The sequence below is a fragment of the Artemia franciscana genome, chromosome 9 (assembly GCF_032884065.1).
Source record: "Artemia franciscana chromosome 9, ASM3288406v1, whole genome shotgun sequence".
In the NCBI taxonomy this organism is placed as follows: Eukaryota; Metazoa; Arthropoda; class Branchiopoda; order Anostraca; family Artemiidae; genus Artemia; species Artemia franciscana.
The window spans coordinates 33,928,574-33,949,701 of record NC_088871.1 but is presented as its reverse complement, the minus strand read 5'-3'; the positions used below and the strand labels follow the sequence as shown (position 1 = coordinate 33,949,701).

Below are 21,128 nucleotides of genomic sequence, written 5' to 3'. Positions count from 1 at the left end.
TCCCCCTGAAAACGTCTGTACACTTCATAATAACCATTACTATGTATACAATGGTCAAAGTTTGTAACTTGCAGCCCCTCCCACGGGGACTGTGGGGGATTAAGTCGTCCCCAAAGACACAGCTATTAGGTGTTCGACTAAACTGAACAGAATGGCTATCTCAAGATTTTGATCCAGTTACTATGGGGAAAAAATATGCGTGGGAGGGGGCCTGGGTGCCCTCCATTTTTTGGTCACTTAAAAAAAGGCACTAGAACTTTTAGCTTCCGTTAGAATGAGCCCTCTCGCAACATTCTGCGACCGCTGGGTCGATACGATTATCTCTGAAAAAACAAAAACAAAAAAAACACGCATCCGTGATCTGTCTTCTTGCAAAAAATATAAAATTCTACATTTTTGTGGATAGGAGCTTGAAATTTCTACAAAAGGGTTCTCTGATATGCTGATTCTGATGGTGAGATTTTCGTTAAGATTCTATGACTTTTAGGGGGTCAGCACTAAAATATGATTCTTTTGATGTAACTATTGGTTACTGTTTTTTTAGAGTTTCGGTTACTATTGAGCCGGGTTGCTCTTTACTACAATTCGTTACGACAAACTGTTTGACAATATTGGATTTAAACCTTTGTTTACACATAAAAGAGTTTGTGATTGTATCTATTTTTATACAGTGTATCTATTTTGTATTAAAAGCGAATTTCTTAACTACGAAATTTGCCAAGAATTGAATTTGGAAAAAGGAGTCCATTGGAAACTAAAAATTTACATACCTTTTATAATAAATATTCTTCAATCCACTAAGAAGCCTCATCGTTGAATTGACCTTCCCTGCTGGCTCTGTAAATAAGAAGAACCCTATAAGAATGATTTAGATTCCTCTATATTTGAAGATCAATCAAAAAGTGATATCCCTTTGGCTTGCTCACTCATCGAAAGCTTAGCTCCCTGGCAACAGTTTTCTCATCATGCTTTTAACTCTAAAAAATGTGAAATTTCGCATCTTTTGCCAGAAGACAGATCACGGATGCGTGTTTATTTGTTTGTTTTTTTGTTGTTTTTTTCCCCAGGAGTGATCGTATCGACTAAGTGGTACTAGAATCTTGCAAAAGGGCTCATTCTAAGGGAAACTAAAAGTTCTATTGTCCTTTTTAAGTGACCAAAAAAAAATTGGAGGGCACCTAGGCCCCCTCCTACGCTCATTTTCCCCCAAAGTCACCAGATCAAAATTCTGAGATAGCCATTTTATTCACCATGGTCGAAAACCTAATAACTATGTCTCTAGGGACGACTTATTCCCCCGCAGTCCCCGTGGGAGGGGCTGCTGCAGGCTGCAGTTACCAAATCTTGCTTGTCCTTCTCAAGCGTTATATCCCTCTCAACCTCGTATTGTAATCGAGTTGTTTTCACTATCCTGAATACAATAGCTTTGAAAGGGTCACGTGGGACTCCTTTTTTTTGAATTCTAATTACTTTTCAATTGTTTTGGGAATTTCTTGCCTTCTTTTCCACTCGTAGTCAAAGTTTTACCGAAAATCCATGCGCCTAACCTTGTCTCTTGCTTTTGGTTTGTTCATATTATCTTGTCAGGTTTCAGTTGAATTTTCCCAAACTACTGAACCATCAGACAGAAATAAATCAAATGCGAGCATAAACAGATTTTTAAGGCGAGTTGCTAGGCTACCAGACCGGTTCCTTTAAACCTGATTTAATTTAAATGAATCTATTTAAATCCAAGATTATTTAAAAGAGAATTAAACGGTAAAATAAAACGATTCTATTCTATTTACATATAAATACCCTTTTCGGTATCTACGACTGAAGCCAAGCAGTGCTAAAATCAACCATTCCTCTACAGAGAGGTCTGAAAATCACAAAGTCTTATCAGGAGAAGGAAAATACAACATACACTGTCTCTGACTGAATTGTGCAGATAGGAAATGGATAAGGCCAAAATAGACGACTTATATGACTTCAAAAAAAGTGGAGGCTAGATCTGAACAACCAGACAAAATCAAATTATACGTGAGGATAAGAAAGTTTTTAAGGCATGAGTTGCTACCAGTTCGGTTTTTTAAACCTGAATTAATTCAAACGACGCAATCGAAAAAGGACATTGGTGAAATTAAAATTAAACGATTAAATAACACGACTCTATTCTGTTTACAAGCGAATTTAGTATTTGATGTCTACAATTGAAGCTGAGTTTCGTTCTGAGTTCGAGACCTCAATGAGGTCTCGGCTTACACAACTATTATACGGCTTATACAACTTTGCAAAACCAGGGAGGAGTCACCCTCCCCTATCAAGCCATCCTTGGGGAGGTGGGTCAAATCTTTAACTAGAAGTATTAGGGGTGTCCACCAGGAAAATATTTAACAAAGTGCAAGAACACTTCAACAGAAAATAATTCTTTAATGATCTATAATAATATTTTCGTAAACTTGTTCTTAGAAACACTATCCTTCTCATAAATCTAATTATTTATTTTTGTCTGGATGTATACCAGAATCAGATACTTTCCACTCTATCTAGATTAAATAAAAAAAAAAAAAAAACTAGTTTTTTTTAACCGATAGTAAGGAGTGACATTACTTTAAACGAACAGAAATTACTCCACGTATGAAAGGTGCTGTTCCCTCCTCAACGCCTCGCTTTTTACGCTAAAGTTTGACTCTTTCTCTCAATTCTACTTTTTAAAACAGTAAAAAACTTTAGCGCAAAGAGCGTGAGGTTAAGGAGGGAACAGTCTCTTTCATACGCGGATTAATGTCTGTTTGTTTTAAGTTTTAAAGTCACTCCTTACTTTCAGTTAAAAGAAAACATGTTCTTTTTAAATTTAATTTTTGAACGTTTTTAATTAATGCATGTTTGATTCTGGATCTCCGCACAAGAATAATTAAACAAAATTTGCATATATTTTCGGGGGGGGGGGGGGCTAAATGGTTTTATCTTAGTTTTGATCGGACGATTTTGAGAAAAAAAAGGGTGTGGGATGAGGTCCAGTTGCCCTCAAATTTTTTGGTCACTTCAAAAGGCAAGTAGAATTTTTTACTTTTTACGAAAGTTTTTTTAGTAAAAAATATACGTAACTTACAAATTAAATTATGTAACGAGCTACTATATTCTTATGTTTTATTACGTATATGAGGGGGTTTGCCCCCTTGTTTATACCTCGCTCTTTATACTAAAGCTTAAATTTAGACCCAATCCTTTAAGAATGACCCCTGAATCATAAAGCGCCGCAGAATAAATAGTTCAAATTACTAAAAATGCTTTAGGGCAAAGACCGAGTTATTTAGGAGAAGACGAACCCCTTATATGCGTCATAATTTCTGTTTAGTTTAAGCTTTAATGCTGTTCCTTGCTGTCAGTTGAAATTTTTTTTCATATTTATTTTTTCATTGTTTTTTTTTTGTTTAAATAATGCTAGAAAACCCTACGCCCCTTTCATGGATTTTCTCTTCCCCCATAAAAATGCTCCCACGTAGCCAACTCCCGTCGACCCCCCCCCCCCCCTAACCAAAATAATTCCCCTGAAAACGTCTATGCACTTCCCAATCACAATTACTGTATATAAACACTGGTCAAAGTTTGTAACTTGCAGTCCCTCCCCCCGGGACTGTGGGGGAATAAGTCATGCTCCAAAAACATAGTAATCATGTTTTTCGACTATGTTGAACAAAATGCCTAACTCAAAATTTTGATCTGTTGACTTTGGGAAAAAATGAGCGTGGGAGGAGAGCACTAGAACTTTTAATTTTCGTTAGAATGAACCCTCTCAAGACATTCTAGGACCAATGGGTCGATACGATCACCCTTGAGAAAAACAAAAAACAAACAAATAAACACACACCCGTGATAGATCTTCTGGCAAAAAATACGAAGTTCCACATTTCTGTAGATAGGAGCTTGAAACTTCTACGGTTCTCCGATACGCTGAATGGGATGGTGTGACATTCTTTTACTTTTAGGGAGTGTTCCCCCCTTTTTCAATAATTTTGAAATTGTTTTTCAACAGAGAACTGAAAATTAGAAACAAACAATCAATAACAAAAAAATACAGCGATTCATACAAAGAAACGCTATTCGCATCTATTCATAAAATAATATATCTATTCAATATCATTAGTTGTGGTGAAAAATAAATTTGTTTCATTTAGATTTTATTTTGAAGCCAAAGTGTTACTTGTTTTCCTTTTAATACAAGTTAAACCATGGCAAATACAAGAGCGCCATCTATTTCAAATTAGAAATAACTTTTTCGAGATTTGAAGCATAGAATAACAATGTGGTGTCTTTCTTGGCATTGATAGGATTTTGCATTCCGTTTCAATTTGTCTGACATCTACAATTTGTTTATTAATAAATAAGAGAATACATATTTTTGTTTCGTGAGCATATGATCTGAATATCTATTTCACAAATGATATCCAAATTAATCACAAACAACTTAAGAATAAAAAAAAATCTATTTAATCTATGAAATTTAAAGTAGTTCATGCTTTCTTCATACTTACGGCATCATGTTCCCAATGCCTATTAGTATTTTAACATATTATCCCTCCTCCTACAGAAAAATGCAATAGACAAGTCCGGGTGTAACGTGCCACGTACAAACTACCTTTCAGCAATTGCTACTTAGTAAACATATTTTTTTCTGCTTAGAGTAAAATCTTCTTATTCCACAAAAGAGAGCAAATAATTTAAGATTTAAATGTGTCTGACTGGACGTCAGACCGTTGACCTATAGTAACATCCTTTTTTAAAATCCAGGTTCAAATCTTGAAGTTTGGAAATTTTCATCCGAAGGTCCCCTTTGCACTTATTCAAAACATTACTGTTAGAAAATTTAGTAGAATGAAATAATTATTCTGAATCTTAGCAAATTATGTCATTTTTAGCTAAATCCCAAGCCTTAACTTGCAACATTTCTTTGAACTAAAATACGACAGATTTCACAAAAAACTTAACAAGTGTTTTCCAAATAGGAAAGACTTCAGCATTCTAGGTTTCAAAGGAAGTTACTTTTGATAATAACCAGAGCTGGGATAGTTCTATAATGCTGGATAATCATCAATAAAGCGCTGTATATAGAAGCCTTCTTAAACCACCATCTCCAGCTTTTTTAAACCTTATGTTTTCAATAAAATGCTAAGACTTTAAATAGAACAAAATGAAAGGGGGTAGCAACGCGGTGAGATTAAAAAAAAAATTTTCGTTTAGCTTAGGTTTAATATTCAATATTTCTCTTTTTCACTTGTTTTTTTTTTTTAGTGAACACGGAGGAAGAAACTTCAATTTCACGTTAGTAATTTACAATTATTTAAAGAAAAAACAATTGTGCTTTAGCTTTTGACCAATATTTGCTATTTCTCTTTTCCAGGTTCTCTTTTAAGTCAGCATGAAGGAAGAAAATCCGATTCCAAGTAAGTAATTTTTTAATTATTTAAAGAAACAAACTGTAGTGCTTTAGTTCACGACTAAAATTTGACATTTCTCTTTTGAGTCAATATAGATGAAGAAAAGTCAATTCCAAGTAAATAATTTATTAAGTCAAAATTTCGTGTGACAGTGAAAATTATCTGAATAATGTTTCAAAAGACATTACATGTTCAACAGAAGCGTAATTTACTCTGGACCAGGAAGGGGGGGGGGCAACTGACTCCTCCAGCCCTGGTTTGCCCTCTCCTCCCAGCTGAAATTTATTTTCTACTAATAATCTGTAATAACTAAGATAAGCCTGTATAATTCATGCATCCAGAGAACAAGGTCAGTTTTCTTTAGTATATCCTTGCCTTTATGGTGTTATTCCAAAGCTTGTAAAAACGTCAAGTGTCACCCAATACCAGATGACACTGATATCCTGATGACTTAACCGCGTTAGCTACTTGTTCCATACACTTATTCCGTAATTTACTGGTAAAACTAACTGGGGTTTAGAATCAATAAGCAAGCAACATAATGTTTCAAAAGATATTACATGTATTGTGAAAAATTTGCTCCAACTTTGCCCCCCCCCCATTCCCCAAGATTTTGACGAAATTGCAACACTGATAATTGAAGTCTAATGAAAAGCCTGGATCTCAGTTATCAGCGTTCCCATATTCAATCATTTTATTCTTCATGTTTTTAGTTCTTTTTCTAGAAATAGAAAAACGGGTTATTATATACATTGTCCAGAACTGCTTTTTTCTTTTGTCTACGAATCAATCGGTTTTAATATTCTGCGGCCAAAGTCTAGCGGCATTGTGCAGTTTTGAAGAGCCTATTTTGCATTGTAATTGCTAGTTTGTTAAGGGCACCATTTTCTCGGTATTTTTTCAACCGCTGAAAAAAAAGGTCATAGTTGACCCCATGCCAAATTTTCTATTCCTCTTGGAGTTTATTTCAATTTCTTGTTCCACAGTCAATAATAAAAAAAATGAATTAAAAAAAAAAGAATAAAAGTTTTCACATCAAATGCAACTATAATATTTCGTTATTTTTGTAATTAACGTAAAATTAAACAAAGCTACCTTCAGATACTAGATATTTTGGGGTCGTGAGAAACCAGTAAGCTCCATGCCTCGAAGTCCATATCCACCCCGTTGATGTTACCATCCTCAACAGGTCTTATAACCCCAGCATGCGAAAGCATAGTGTAGAAATTAATAATGGGCTGTCGAACTTCCCGTTGCACAAGGGAATGTCTTTGATAATTTACCTCGTCCAATTCAATCAACAGCCAATTAATAAGCATTTGACCTAAAATGATGATTAATATGAAAGAAATTTTTAGCAGTTTACGCATATTATCAAATAATTACCCTCTCAAAAGAGGGAAGGATTTTTTTTTTCAAAGTTTTTTGTTTCGGAAAAAAACTGAATTGGATGATAAAATTTAAACTTGTAAATTTGAACATGCTATGCATAGAGTGGAAGGTCAATAATTTGCAATTTCAGATCCTGATTTGAAGAGCAGCCAACTTTAAATTCCATTTTCCGAGCCCATTTATTTAGTAATTACATACCACGTAAAATACACATAGAAAAAGTTTACTTGACTAGTAAAACCCCGAGTTATTTTGGGGTTTTCCATAATTTTATAGCGTATCCGAAGGAATAAGCCGTTGGGAGGAGTATTAGAGCAAGAGTTATAACTTATGTAGAATAACACATCTATTGTAAATAAGAATAATATATTGAAATCTCATTAGTTGTGGTGAAAAATATTGTAGCAAACAGTGTATGCATATAGCCAACAGTGGATGCATCAGCGCCATCTATTTCAAAACAAAGGCAACTTCAAGGTTTGAAGCGTCGAAACATAATATGGTGTCTTTCTTAGATTGATAACATTGTGTCCAGTGTTTCCATTCAAGGGATTTTCTCCCTATAATAGGGATTTTTTAGGTCTGTTAGATGAAGGCTTTTTCATTTAGGGTTTTTTGGATTTTTAAAGTCCCCTGGATTTTTAAAGAATTTCTAGGTTTTTTTCTAAATCTGGTGATTTTTCACGTTATTGCCCATAGATTCATTATTCGATCAAACAAATCATAAAGGAAGCTAACTAATATAAAAATGGAAAATAAGTGGCCCATTACGCCTCCGAATACGTTCAAATTAGTATTATGCAAATATACAGCCTTCGAAACTTCCGATTTCGCATTATATCAGACGTAGATCTCAGAGCGTTATCATCAAAATCATAAGCGAACCTAGTTAATTGCAAAATTGTAAATATGTTCTATATTTCCTATTTTACAACATTTGCTCAGGTCAATATTTTTCTTCATATTTAGGGTTTTTTTTCTCAATAAACTATCACTTCCAAACTGTTTTTTTTTTCTCTTAAAACCTTTGAAAGTGGACTGTATATGAATAGACACTCTACATCAGCAAATGGATTAGAAATGGAGCTATTGAAAAACAGAAGGTTTAATATATTAAATACATTAAATATAATTTTCTGAATGAAAACAGAAGTTATTGAAAAAGAAAATTGGACTTGATGCTTTTCATAATAAGATTTGTAATGTAACTAGATAGGTTAAATCGATAAAAGATTGATGACTGAAGTCAGTTGGGAGTAAGGGGGTGGGCTATATCCTCTGGGAATTGTTTAATGGTTTTCGATAGGTTAAATCGATAAAAGATTGATGACTGAAGTCAGTTGGGAGTAAGGGGGGTGGGCTATATCCTCTGGGAATTGTTTAATGGTTTTACTTTTTACTTCTAATATCTAATCGATACTCAATTAATTCTCCAAATTCTCTTCTTTGCAACTGAAATACCTAATAAGAACGAATAACTTCCCATTCTATAGATGAAACCTCTATAGAATCTTATCTGCAAAAATGTACAATTTTTAATTTTTTACCAGAAGAAAGATCACGGATGTGTTTTTTCTCAGGGATGATCGTACCAAACCAATAGTCCTAAAACATCAGGAGAGGGCTCATTTGAACGGAAATTAAAGTTTCTAGTGTTTTTTTTCATGTGACTAAAATAATCGGAGGGCAACCAACCCCACTCACACGTCTCTTTTTTCTCTAAAATCGTTCGATCAAAATTTTCAGATCTTACGCGCCACTAATGTGGCGCGTAAGTCGATACGCGCCATATTAGTTACGCGTCATTGTAGTTGTGTCCCTGTGTCCCACCTGTGAATATAGATAGATGTGTCCCCGTCGTCATTTATATATCCCCTTGTGCCCCCGGCGTCTCCGTTGTAGTTGTATATTCCCTGTGTCCCGGTCGTCATTTGTGTCCCGGTGTCCCGGTCTGTAGTGTCATCTTATAATGACGTCATATACAAATGCAAACCCACAAACAAACAAACATGCCTACAAAAAACTTATTTTTATATATATAGATATAGTTTCTTTTTTAGTTTTTCTTTTTTTTTTAGTTTTGCAGCTTTTTTTTATTTTTTAGCTTTTTTTTTCTTTGCTTTTTTTAAAAGTTTTTTCTTTTTAGGTTTTTTCTTTTTTAGCTTTTTTCGCGCGATATTAGTTAAGGGCCATTGTAGTTGTGTCCCTGTGTACCACCTGTGAATATCTATATATATCTATCTATATATATAAAAATAAGTTGTCTGTCCGTTACGGCTTGCTTGAATAATCAAATATCTTTGAAAAGACAACAGTATTAAAAGAGATTGAATTTCTTAAAGAGTAAAAAACTGGTAGCTTCAAAAATCTATCTATCTATCTATCTATATAAAAATAAGTTGTCTGTCCGTTACGGCTTGCTTGAATAATCAAATATCTTTGAAAAGACAACAGTATTAAAAGAGATTGAATTTCTTAAAGAGTAAAAAACTGGTAGCTTCAAAAATCTATCTATCTATCTATCTATATATATAAAAATAAGTTGTCTGTCTGTTACGGCTTGCTTGAATAATCAAATATCTTTGAAAAGACAACAGTACTAAAAGAGATTGAATTTCTTAAAGAATAAAAAACTGGTAGCTTCAAAAATCTATCTATCTATCTATCTATATAAAAATAAGTTGTCTGTCCGTTACGGCTTGCTTGAATAATCAAATATCTTTGAAAAGACAACAGTATTAAAAGAGATTGAATTTCTTAAAGAGTAAAAAACTGGTAGCTTCAAAAATCTATCTATCTTCTATATCTATATATATAAAAATAAGTTGTCTGTCTGTTACGGCTTGCTTGAATAATCAAATATCGTTGAAAAGACACAGTATTAAAACAGATTGAATTTCTTAAAGAGTAAAAAACTGGTAGCTTCAAAAATCTATCTATCTATCTATCTATATAGAAATAAGTTGTCTGTCAGTTACGGCTTGCTTGAAAAGACAACAGTATTAAAAGAGATTGAATTTCTTAAAGAATAAAAAACTGGTAGCTTCAAAAATCTATCTATCTATATATCTATCTATATAAAAATAAGTTGTCTGTCTGTTACGGCTTGCTTGAATAATCAAATATCTTTGAAAAGACAACAGTATTAAAAGAGATTGAATTTCTTAAAGAATAAAAAACTGGTAGCTTCAAAAATCTATCTATCCATATATATAAAAATAAGTTGTCTGTCTGTTACGGCTTGCTTGAATAATCAAATATCTTTGAAAAGACAACAGTATTAAAAGAGATTTAATTTCTTAAAGAGTAAAAAAATGGTAGCTTCAAAAATCTATCTATCTATCTATATAAAAATAAGTTGTCTGTCCGTTACGGCTTGCTTGAATAATCAAATATCATTGAAAAGACAACAGTATTAAAAGAGATTGAATTTCTTAAAGAGTAAAAAACTGGTAGCTTCAAAAATCTATCTATCTATCTATATATATAAAAATAAGTTGTCTGTCCGTTACGGCTTGCTTGAATAATCAAATATCTTTGAAAAGACAACAGTATTAAAAGAGATTGAATTTCTTAAAGAATAAAAAACTGGTAGCTTCAAAAATCTATCTATCTATCTATCTATCTATCTATATATATAAAAATAAGTTGTCTGTCTGTTACGGCTTGCTTGAACAATCAAATATCTTTGAAAAGACAACAGTATTAAAAGAGATTGAATTTCTTAGATAATAAAAAACTGGTAACTTCAAAAATCTATCTATCTATCTATATAAAAATAAGTTGTCTGTCCGTTACGGCTTGCTTGAATAATCAATTATCTTTGAAAAGACAACAGTATTAAAGAGATTGAATTTCTTAAAGAATAAAAAACTGGTAGCTTCAAAAATCTATCTATCTATATAAAAATAAGTTGTCTGTCCGTTACGGCTTGCTTGAAAAAATCAAATATCTTTGAAAAGACAACAGTATTAAAAGAGATTGAATTTCTTAAAGAATAAAAAAACTGGTAGCTTCAAAAATCTATCTATCTATATATATAAAAATAAGTTGTCTGTCTGTTACGGCTTGCTTGAATAATCAAATATCGTTGAAAAGACACAGTATTAAAACAGATTGAATTTCTTAAAGAGTAAAAAACTGGTAGCTTCAAAAATCTATCTATCTATATAAAAATAAGTTGTCTGTCCGTTACGGCTAGCTTGAATAATCAAATATCTTTGAAAAGACAACAGTATTAAAAGATTGAATTTCTTAAAGAATAAAAAACTGGTAGCTTCAAAAATCTATCTATCTATCTATCTACATATATATATATATATATATATATATATATATATATATATATATATATATATATATATATATATATATATACTAGCTGTTGGGGTGGCGCTTCGCGCCACCCCAACACCTAGTTGGTGGGGGCGCTTCGCGCCCCCCCCCAAGCCCCCCCGCGCGCGTAAGTCGTTACGCGCCATAATAGTTACGCGCCATTGTAGTTGTGTCCCTATGTCCCACCTGTGAATATAGATAGATATATATATATGGTTTTAACTACGTAAAACTTGCGAATATACAACATTCTTTGCTGTCCCATTGTCTTTGTATATAAATAGATTGTCAGGTTTACCGACTCTTGAACATGCAACATATAATGGTCCATGGGAAAACAATCTGTATTCAGATCTATACCTCGTCATTTATATTCCCTGTGTCCCGGGTCCCGGTCGTCATTTGTATCCCGGTGTCCCGGTCTGTATATACATTCGTTTTTTAGTTTTGTTTTTCTCCTTTATTTTTTTCCTTTTTTTTTCTTTTTTAGCTTATTTAGATTTTTAGATTTTTTAGTTTTTTTATTAGTTTTTAGTTTTTTTTTCTTTTTAGTTTTTTTGTCCCGGTCGTCATTTATATCCCCCTGTTTCCCCCGGTGTCCCCGTTGTAGTTGTGTCCCTGTGTCCCGGTCGTCATTTATATTCCCTGTGTCCCGGTCGTCATTTGTATCCCGGTGTACCGGTCTGTATATACATTCGTTTTTTAGTTTTGTTTTTCTCCTTTATTTTTTTCCTTTTTTTTTCTTTTTTAGTTTATTTAGATTTTTAGATTTTTTAGTTTTGTCCTGGTCGTCATTTATACTCCCTGTGTCCCGGTGCTTTGTTGATTGCTAATCGAACATTCCTTTTGTCCTGGTCGCTTTCTCTTTGAGTGTCGTCATTTATTTTTTTCTTTTTTAGTTCTTTTAGTTTTTACCTTTTTTAGTTTTTTTTTAGTTTTTAGTTTTTTTAGTTTTTTACCTTTTTTTAGTTTTTTTAGTTTTTTAGCTTTTTTATTTTTTTTATTAGTTTTTAGTTTTTTTGTAGTTTTTGCCTTTTTTTTATTTTTTTTAGTTTTTTAGCTTTTTTATTAGTTTTTAGTTTTTTTTTGTAGTTTTTGCCTTTTTTTAGTTTTTTTAGTTTTTTAGCTTTTTTATTTTTTTTATTAGTTTTTAGTTTTTTTTTGTAGTTTTTGCCTTTTTTTTCTCTTTGAGTGTCGTCATTTATTAGTTTTTTCCTTTTTTTTAGTTTTTTATTGGTTTTTACCTTTATTTTAGCTTATTTTTCAGTTTTTTCCTTTTTTTTAGTTTTTTTTTATTTTTTATTTTTTTTAGTTTTTTACCTTTTTTTAGTTTTTTTAGTTTTTTTAGTTTTTTAGCTTTTTTACTTTTTTTTATTAGTTTTTAGTTTTTTTTTGTAGTTTTTGCCTTTTTAGTTTTTTATTGGTTTTTACCTTTATAGTTTTTTTAGTTTTTTAGCTTTTTTATTTTTTTTATTAGTTTTTAGTTTTTTTTGTAGTTTTTGCCTTTTTTAGTTTTTTCAGTTTTGACGTCACCTGATCCAGTTTTTTCAGGTGACGTCACCTGACACATCCATCCACACATCCACAGACAGACAGACAACTTATTTTTATATATATAGATATATATATATATATATATATATATATATCTATATATATAAAAATAAGTTGTCTGTCTGTGGATCAGGTGACGTCATGTTTCTGTGTTGACTTACGTCATGAAATTAGTTGTCGTCATTTTTGCTTTGACGGTGACGTCATTCAAGATATTTAAGACATATGTTCACGTAGAAATCTATTAATGTTTAGTTTACAATGACTGATGAACTTACAATGGCAAAAGCCGATGAAGATGCTCAAAGAGTCTATGCCAAAAAACTTGCTGCTGATAGAGAAAGTCAGAAAAGAAAGCGTGCCGAGGAATCAAAAGAACAGCAAGGAAACAGGCTTGAGGCTAAAGAACGCAAAACCGCGCAGTTAGATGAAGATCCACCTGGACAGCGAGAGTCAAAACATATCAAAACTGAAAATGATAGCGATGATGATTGGGTTTGGGATTTTGACTTGGATAAGGTCATCAATGCCTACCAGATTTTAGTTAAAAAAAACAAAAGTTCGGCGATATGTATTTCATAGTGAAGCCAGTCAGTCGACGGCCAACCTACCATCTTCAAAGATACCACGATAGGAAGACTCTACACCGTTCACCCCAATCAACATGAATGCTTCTTTCTACGCCTGCTTTTGGTGAATGTACCCGGTCCGACATCCTTTGAGTATTTGAGAACTGTAAACGGTACTATACATGACACTTACCGTAGTGCATGCCAAGCTCTGAATTTATTGAAGAAGTCGTGCATTGTTTCGCATCATTTTAACAACTTGCTCTCCATCAGCTCCTACAGAGTTATGGGAAAAATATAAGTCAAAAATGTCCGAAGATATACTCCATCGAAAACAGTTAGAGACGTCAGATATGACTTTTGATTTTACATCAGAAATTTATAACTACACTTTAGTTATTATAGAAGATTTGTGCATACGTATGGCAAACAAACCTCTTCAGGATTTGGGAATGCCTTCACCTAACCGTATCGCTGCTGTTTCGACATGTGTAGAATTGGATCGTGAACAAAGTTACAGTACGAGTGATCTATTGTCGTATGTACAAAATAACATTTCCAAGTTAACGTCGGAACAAAAAGACATTTATGATACGATAATGCATTGTGTCGATAACAACGTTGGAGAAATTTTCTTTTTGGATGCGCCAGGAGGTACTGGTAAAACGTTTGTGATAAAACTGATTCTGGCATCAATTTGATCAAAAAATGATATAGCGTTGGCAATTGCGTCGTCCGGAATAGCCGCAACATTGCTGCCTGGTGGAAGAACTGCTCATTCCGCTTTGAAATTGCCTCTCAATTTGCATTCTACAGAAACTCCCACGTGCAATATTTCCAAATCATCTGGGATGGGTAAAGTATTGCAGCAATGCAAACTTATTATTTGGGATGAGTGCACAATGGCACACAAAAAATCGCTCGAGGCTCTGGATCAATGCTTGAAAGATTTGAGAGGGAAGTCGAAACCCTTTGGCAGCACATTAATATTGCTTGCGGGAGATTTCAGGCAAACATTACCTATAATACCTAGATCAACTCCTGCAGACGAAATGAATACTTGCCTGAAAAAATTCTAATTTATGGGCACACGTAAAAATATTAAAATTAACTACAAATATGCGTGTCCGATTGCAAAACGATGACTCTGGTCAAACATTTTCAGATCAATTGCTGGCAATTGGAAACGGAAAGCTCCCAGTAGACTCAATTTCAGGACGTATACAACTACCTGCTGATTTCTGTCATTTAATGACGTCCAAAAATGAATTGATTGAAAAAGTATTTCCGAATATTCTAAAAAATTATAAAAATAATAAATGGCTAAGTGAAAGAGCGATTCTCGCACCCAAAAATATAGACATCCACGAAATCAGCAATATTGTTTTGACCAAGATTCTAGACCAGGCAGTCCTTTACAAGTCAGTCGACACAGTTTTGGAACCAAATGAAGCGGTTAATTATCCATCTGAATTTTTAAATTCCATAGATCTTTCAGGGTTTCCACCACACGTGCTACAACTAAAAATAGGCGTACCAATAATACTTTTAAGAAATATCAACCCACCAAAGCTTTGCAATGGCACGCGACTTGCCGTAAAAAAAAACAATGGAAAACCTAATAGAGGCCACAATCTTGACAGGGCCTTTTGAGGGTGAGGCTGTTCTTATTCCTCGCATTCCCATGATTCCAACGGATCTGCCTTTTCAATTTAAAAGATTGCAATTCCCAATTCGATTAGCATTTGCAATCACCATTAACAAAGCTCAAGGTCAATCATTAGAAAAATGTGGTATAGATCTTAATACTGATTGTTTTTCCCATGGACAATTGTACGTTGCATGTTCGAGAGTCGGTAAACCTGACAATCTATTTATATGCAGCGACAATTGGACAGCGAAGAATGTTGTATATTCGCAAGTTTTACGCAGTTAATTTGTATTGTATCTATCTATCTATCTATCTATATAAAAACGAGTTGTGTGTATGCATGTTTGTTTGTTTGTAAAAAGAGCGTTTGCATATGACGTCATTATTAGTACATACGGCTTTGTATATGCACAGACAATGGGAAAGTCAAGAATGTTGTATATTCGCAATTTTTACGTAGTTTAACTCCTGCAGACGAAATGAATGCTTGCCTGAAAAATTCTAATTTATGGGCACACGTAAAAATATTAAAATTAACTACAAATATGCGTGTCCGATTGCAAAACGATGACTCTGGTCAAACATTTTCAGATCAATTGCTGGCAATTGGAAACGGAAAGCTCCCAGAAGTGGGAAAGCCAAGAATGTTGTATATTCGCAATTTCTACGTAGTTTGAAACACTTATATAAATCTATCTATATTCACAGGTGGGACACAGGGACACAACTACAATGGCACGTAACTAATATGGCGCGTAACGACTTACGCGCGCGGGGGGGCTTGGGGGGGCGCAAAGCGCCCCACCAACTAGGTGTTGGGGTGGCGCGAAGCGCCACCCCAACAGCTAGTATATATATATAAATAAGTTGTCTGTCCGTTACGCCAGATTATATCTTATCTATATATAAAAATGAAACTAAACTGAAAAGCAAACTGAAACTAAAAATGTAGAAACTGGGAATTTCATAATCCTGCTTTGCTAATCCTGACAGCCTATTTAGGATGTGCAAGAATTAAAAAGGGTAAAATTCTAGTTAATTGACTTCTTGCTATCTTGGAAAGGGTATAGATTAGGAAAATGAAACTTTCAGGGATGGGTCTACAGGCTAAAGTATGTCCTGGGAAGACATTTTAATGTTAGAATGAACATTGACCGACAGACCGACAGAATTTGCGATTGCTATATGTCACTTGGTTAATACCAAGTGCCATAAAAAGGTAAAAAAACTAAAAAGAAAAAAAGCTAAAAAAACTAAAAAAGCTGCAAACTAAAAAAAAAGAAAAACTGAAACAGAAACTATATCTATATATATAAAAATAAGTTGTATGTCTGTTGACTGACGTCATGTTTGTGTGTCGACTGATGTCAAGTTTGTCGACTGACGTCATTATGAGGATTGAGCATTATTCCGTCATGAAGTTTTTTGTCGACTGACGTCATATTTGTCGACTGACGAAATTACAGACCGGGACACAAAGGACTACCGGGAAACAGGGAATATAAATGACGAACGGGACACTCAAAGAGAAATTACAGACTGGGACACCGGGACACAAATAACGACCGGGACACAGGGAATATAAATGACGACCGGGACACAGGGACACAACTACAACGGGGACACCGGGGGGCACAGGGGCGATATATAAATGACCACCGGGAAACAGGGAATGTTCAATTAGCAATCATCATCAACAAAGCTCAAGGGCACATTCGATTAGCATTTGCAATCACCATCAACAAAGCTCAAGGTCAATCATTAGAAAAATGTGGTATAGATCTTAATACTGATTGTTTTCCCCATGGATAATTGTACGTTGCATGTTCGAGGGTCGGTAAACCTGACAATCTATTTATATGCAGCGACAATTGGACAGCGAAGAATGTTGTATATTCGCAAGTTTTACGCAGTTAATTTGTATTGTATCTATCTATCTATCTACATATATAAATCTAACTATATTCATAGGTGGTACACAGGGATCAACCCCTGCAGACGAAATAAAGGCTTGCCTGAAAAATTCTAATTTATGGGCACACGTAAAGACATTAAAATTAACTATAAATATGCGTGTCCAATTGCAAAACGATGACTCCGGTCAAACATTTTCAGATCAATTGCTGGCAATTGGAAACGGAAAGCTCCCAGTAGACTCAATTTCAGGACGTATACAACTACCTGCTGAATTCTGTAATTTAGTGACGTCCAAAAATGAATTGATTGAAAAAGTATTTCCGAATATTCTAAACAATTATAAAAATAATAAATGGCTAAGTGAAAGAGCGATTCTTGCACCCAAAAATATAGACGTCCACGAAATCAACAATATTGTTTTGACCAAGATTCGAGACCAGGCAGTCCTTTATAAGTCAGTCGACACAGTTTTGGAACCAAATGAGGCTGTTAATTATCCATCTGAGTTTTTAAATTCCTAGGCATCTAGACTGGCATGAAATGACTAGACAAAGCCGAAGCAGAGCTTGGTCAATAGAAGTTAGGAAACTAATAAACTAAACAATTAGTCTTTCTCACGTTTAGCAAAATATTAGTATCCCCACTGAGAAAAAATAAAAACCCCACGCATATAAATTTGGTTATCAAAACCATAATTTTAAACGCTGAGCAATTTTGAATGGTGAATAGTATTTGTCGAAATCAAAGTCACATTGTTAACCTGTGATACTGTTGATATCCATTTGTATAGCTAAAAACTCATCTTTTGGTGTTTTGTAGAGGAGAAATTCTGTTTTATTTCCTTGGTGAAAACGAGCACAAAATGAGGCCCCGAATCCCATTTCTGCAATGTTTCATTTTCTTCTTTTACCACAATTGTAAAAGAAAAAAAAACAAAAAAAAAAAATCAAGCATATTACTTCTATTTGATATAACAACTTTCTAGCAGCATTTCCTCATTAATTTCTTCCTTATTTAATTAGAAGAAGATGATAATCTCTCATTGAACAAAATCGATTGAAGTCTATTATACCGTTAAATTGTTCTTCTCCAGTAAAGAGGTGCTTTTTTTCTTTTCTTTTTTACTCTTTCTCGATATAATATCATCTTGGCGAATATTCAGAAAACTAAAAAAACCCTCAAAACTATGCATCGTTCAGTTTTAGATTGCCAATGCAAATTTAGGGAAAAGCACAAAACTGTAGACGAACAAAAATATGCAATCGGATTTTTATACGTGCCGTATAAGTTATTTTGTAGTACGTTAACGTAAAAACGTATTAACTATTGTCAATGGGCATTCTGCCAAGAACTGAATAAGAGAAAGCAGCCAAGAGGCCAGTTAACATCTACATACCTACTGAAATAAAAATTTTCTTCAGGCCAAAAACAAGCTTTAATGTTGATTTGATTTTTCATACTCTTCCTGTAATTAAGAAGAACACCTATGAGGATGATTTTTAATTATTAAAAAATATTAATATTAAAAATATTAAATAAAAAGAGTTATAAGTACCCTTTTGGGTTGCTTAGTATCACCTTCATGCACTGTTATCGAATTGTTCTAAAGATCTAAAGTTGCATGCAATTTAAGTTCGAACGCTGGCACAAAAACTAAGGTTTAGAAATTATGGGGATATGGATCCAAAAATTAAACTATCCGAAGGATATCGCTTTGTAGGTTTTCACGAACAGAAGATTAACAAGACTTCAAGTCAAATAATCGTATAATTATGTTGTGTGTTTATTGAATATACCCATAATGGACTAATAATGATTATAATATTTGCCTCTAAAAATAGAGATGGGATGGAAAGGCGGGGGGGGGGGCTTAGGCACAGACCAGAGAAAAATAATTCTGCCTCTTCCCTCCGAAAGTGAAATCCAACCGTACTTTTTCATTCAAATAGAAGGTAGCAGCATCTTTTTATTGGCACTAAACAGAATCATTTGAGCTTAGCCAAACAACCATTACATAAATATAATATATAATATTCCTTTTTTTTTAGTATTCAAATTATTTTTTCAGTTTCAATCTGTTTAACATGAAACAATCATCAGAAACTAATTCGGGAATTTGATGCAACATGAAAAAGCATTACAAGAAATCAAAAATAGATTCTGAAAAGAACTGAAATTGCATTGCCACAATATACTTGTAAATCCTAATTTAAGCCGAAGATTGAGAGATATGTCAACAGCTAAAGACGGCAAAAAAGTGAATTCATTTCGTATAAGCAATGCATTATCAAGTAATAGACATAAAAAAGGAAGAACAAAATCATGCGCGATGGTGACTAACCCCAATTTCCATGATTTTAATGATATGAGTGTAGTTCTGATAATCATTTTCCAACATGAATGTACACTCCAGCATTAAAAGAACTTAATTGTGTAAAGCCCAAATAACATTAAAACAAAAACATCTATTGCCCCCTGGGCCCATTTTAGGTCTGTTGATACTTAAAAACTTCAATTTTCTAAGATCTTTCTTTTGGTTGTGTCAAATCTCCGTAAATAGGTCAAAACTTTCCGTAAAAACCACGGAACTAAAACCCTTACAACTTTCTAGCAATAAGCTAAAATCGACAGACTAGAAAAAAACATGTTGTTCTGCAAAACATTAAAAACAGCTTTTGCCATCTGGACCAATTTTACATCTAAGCCTACCTTGATACCAAAATCTTCTCTGGTTTTTCTTTTATTAATTTAAAATTGATATAGTTCATAAGATCCCTAATTTTTCATCTATTGGGTCTTAGCTGTGAACAAAATTATAAAAAAGTTCTGAATACCTTCAAGAAAACAAACTTCAAGAGTCAAAGAACAAATTCTGTACAGAAAAAAAGCTTTTGGTCTTCACTATTCATATTAGTAAACTTGGGACTAACATAGTTCTGGACCTTTAAATTATTCTTACTAACAATTAAACAACTTAAACGGCTAAAACTAATAAAGCTGAATTTTATCATGAACAATTAAAGCAAAATATTCTACTTTCTGATATATTCTTTTCATTTTAATTTGATTTTGGCAAATATTGGAAATCACTGGAAGAAAATAGACATAAGAAACATACAATCCTATGAAAACTGTATGAAAGATCCAAATATCGTTTTGAACAAAGGTTTAATTATAAGGAACGATAATTTCAACTTTAAATCCTTAGGATGCGACCATTATTGGAGAAAGCAAAGCAGCGATTGGTCTCTTCCAACTATAATTCACAACTGCAACTTCACCTGGATATTTTTAGAACTGGGAAAGAGAAGAGAAGTCCATATTTAGTCGTAGGTTTAAGCCTCTTGCGCCAATACTCTATCCTAATAAGACTCTAAGCAAGACAAGTGTAAGTTTAGCGGTACCATCTTACATTCCCGAGACTGAAACAATAAATCAATCTAAAAAAAAAAAAAAAAAAATCACTGTAGCCAAATATAGAGAAAACTTGAAATTAATTTCATAGATTAACAATTAAAAAAGAATTTTAAGCATTCTCTCCCTTCTTAACGCATATGAAAAAATTATGCAAACTATGTTCTGTGTCTAAAAACTAATTAATGAACTGGAAGTAGTCCTGCATGATAGACGAACCCTGAGCTGAGCACCTATGACTCTAAAATTACAATAACAAGCAATGGTGAAGCTGAGTCAATAGTAACAGAATATTGGAAGAAGGCTTTATAGAACAGAAATTACAAGATCTAGTGACCTTTTCGATGCTGGAAGATATTTGGGGTTATAAAGGCCCCTTTCTTTCCTTTTTGGCCAAGGTTTCAAAGCATTATGCCAAAACCCGATGTTATACTGATGGTCAAAATAGTTATTTCAACATGAAAGAACAAAATATATAAATATTTCAGTTCTGAAAGGAAACACACTGAAATGCCTGACGTTTGACACTAAGGCCGAACAAAAATTAAATTAAAACCTCATTTTTTTCTCGAACACTAGCAAATATCAGTACCAAAACCGAAGACGAACAAAAATTATCCTGTAAAAGGTGGGGGGAGGGCTCCCGTACTCTCGTTGACTTTTTTTTTCTCACCTTCAGGAAGATCGTTTGCTTTTATTGAAGAGGAAGCCGATAAAAAAAAATATTTTTCCACAGTGCCTCTCCTTCTTCTTTTTTTTTAGCAGGCGGGGGCTTTTCAGTCGAGACTATTCAGCCGTTTTCCTTTTGACTCACTCTGTGAGATGAGCAGAGCTATGGAGCTGGTTTGTCTTATTTATTTTGGATCTGCTCATATT

General features: G+C 33.5%; 1 protein-coding gene across 5 annotated transcripts in view; it reads right to left on the bottom strand.

Moving 5' to 3' along the window:
- The window catches only part of LOC136031311 (uncharacterized), a 118,508-nt gene that overhangs the window by 74,547 nt on the left and 22,833 nt on the right, over positions 1 to 21,128 (bottom strand). For 4 of the 5 annotated variants that reach the window (XM_065710772.1, XM_065710774.1, XM_065710775.1 and 1 more), the window contains 2 exons: positions 6,516 to 6,744; positions 771 to 837 (listed from right to left, as the gene is read on the bottom strand). The gene's annotated coding sequence lies outside the window, so the exon portion shown is untranslated. The remainder of the gene's footprint in view (positions 1 to 770; positions 838 to 6,515; positions 6,745 to 21,128) is intronic. The other variant, XM_065710773.1, reaches the window with a different exon arrangement.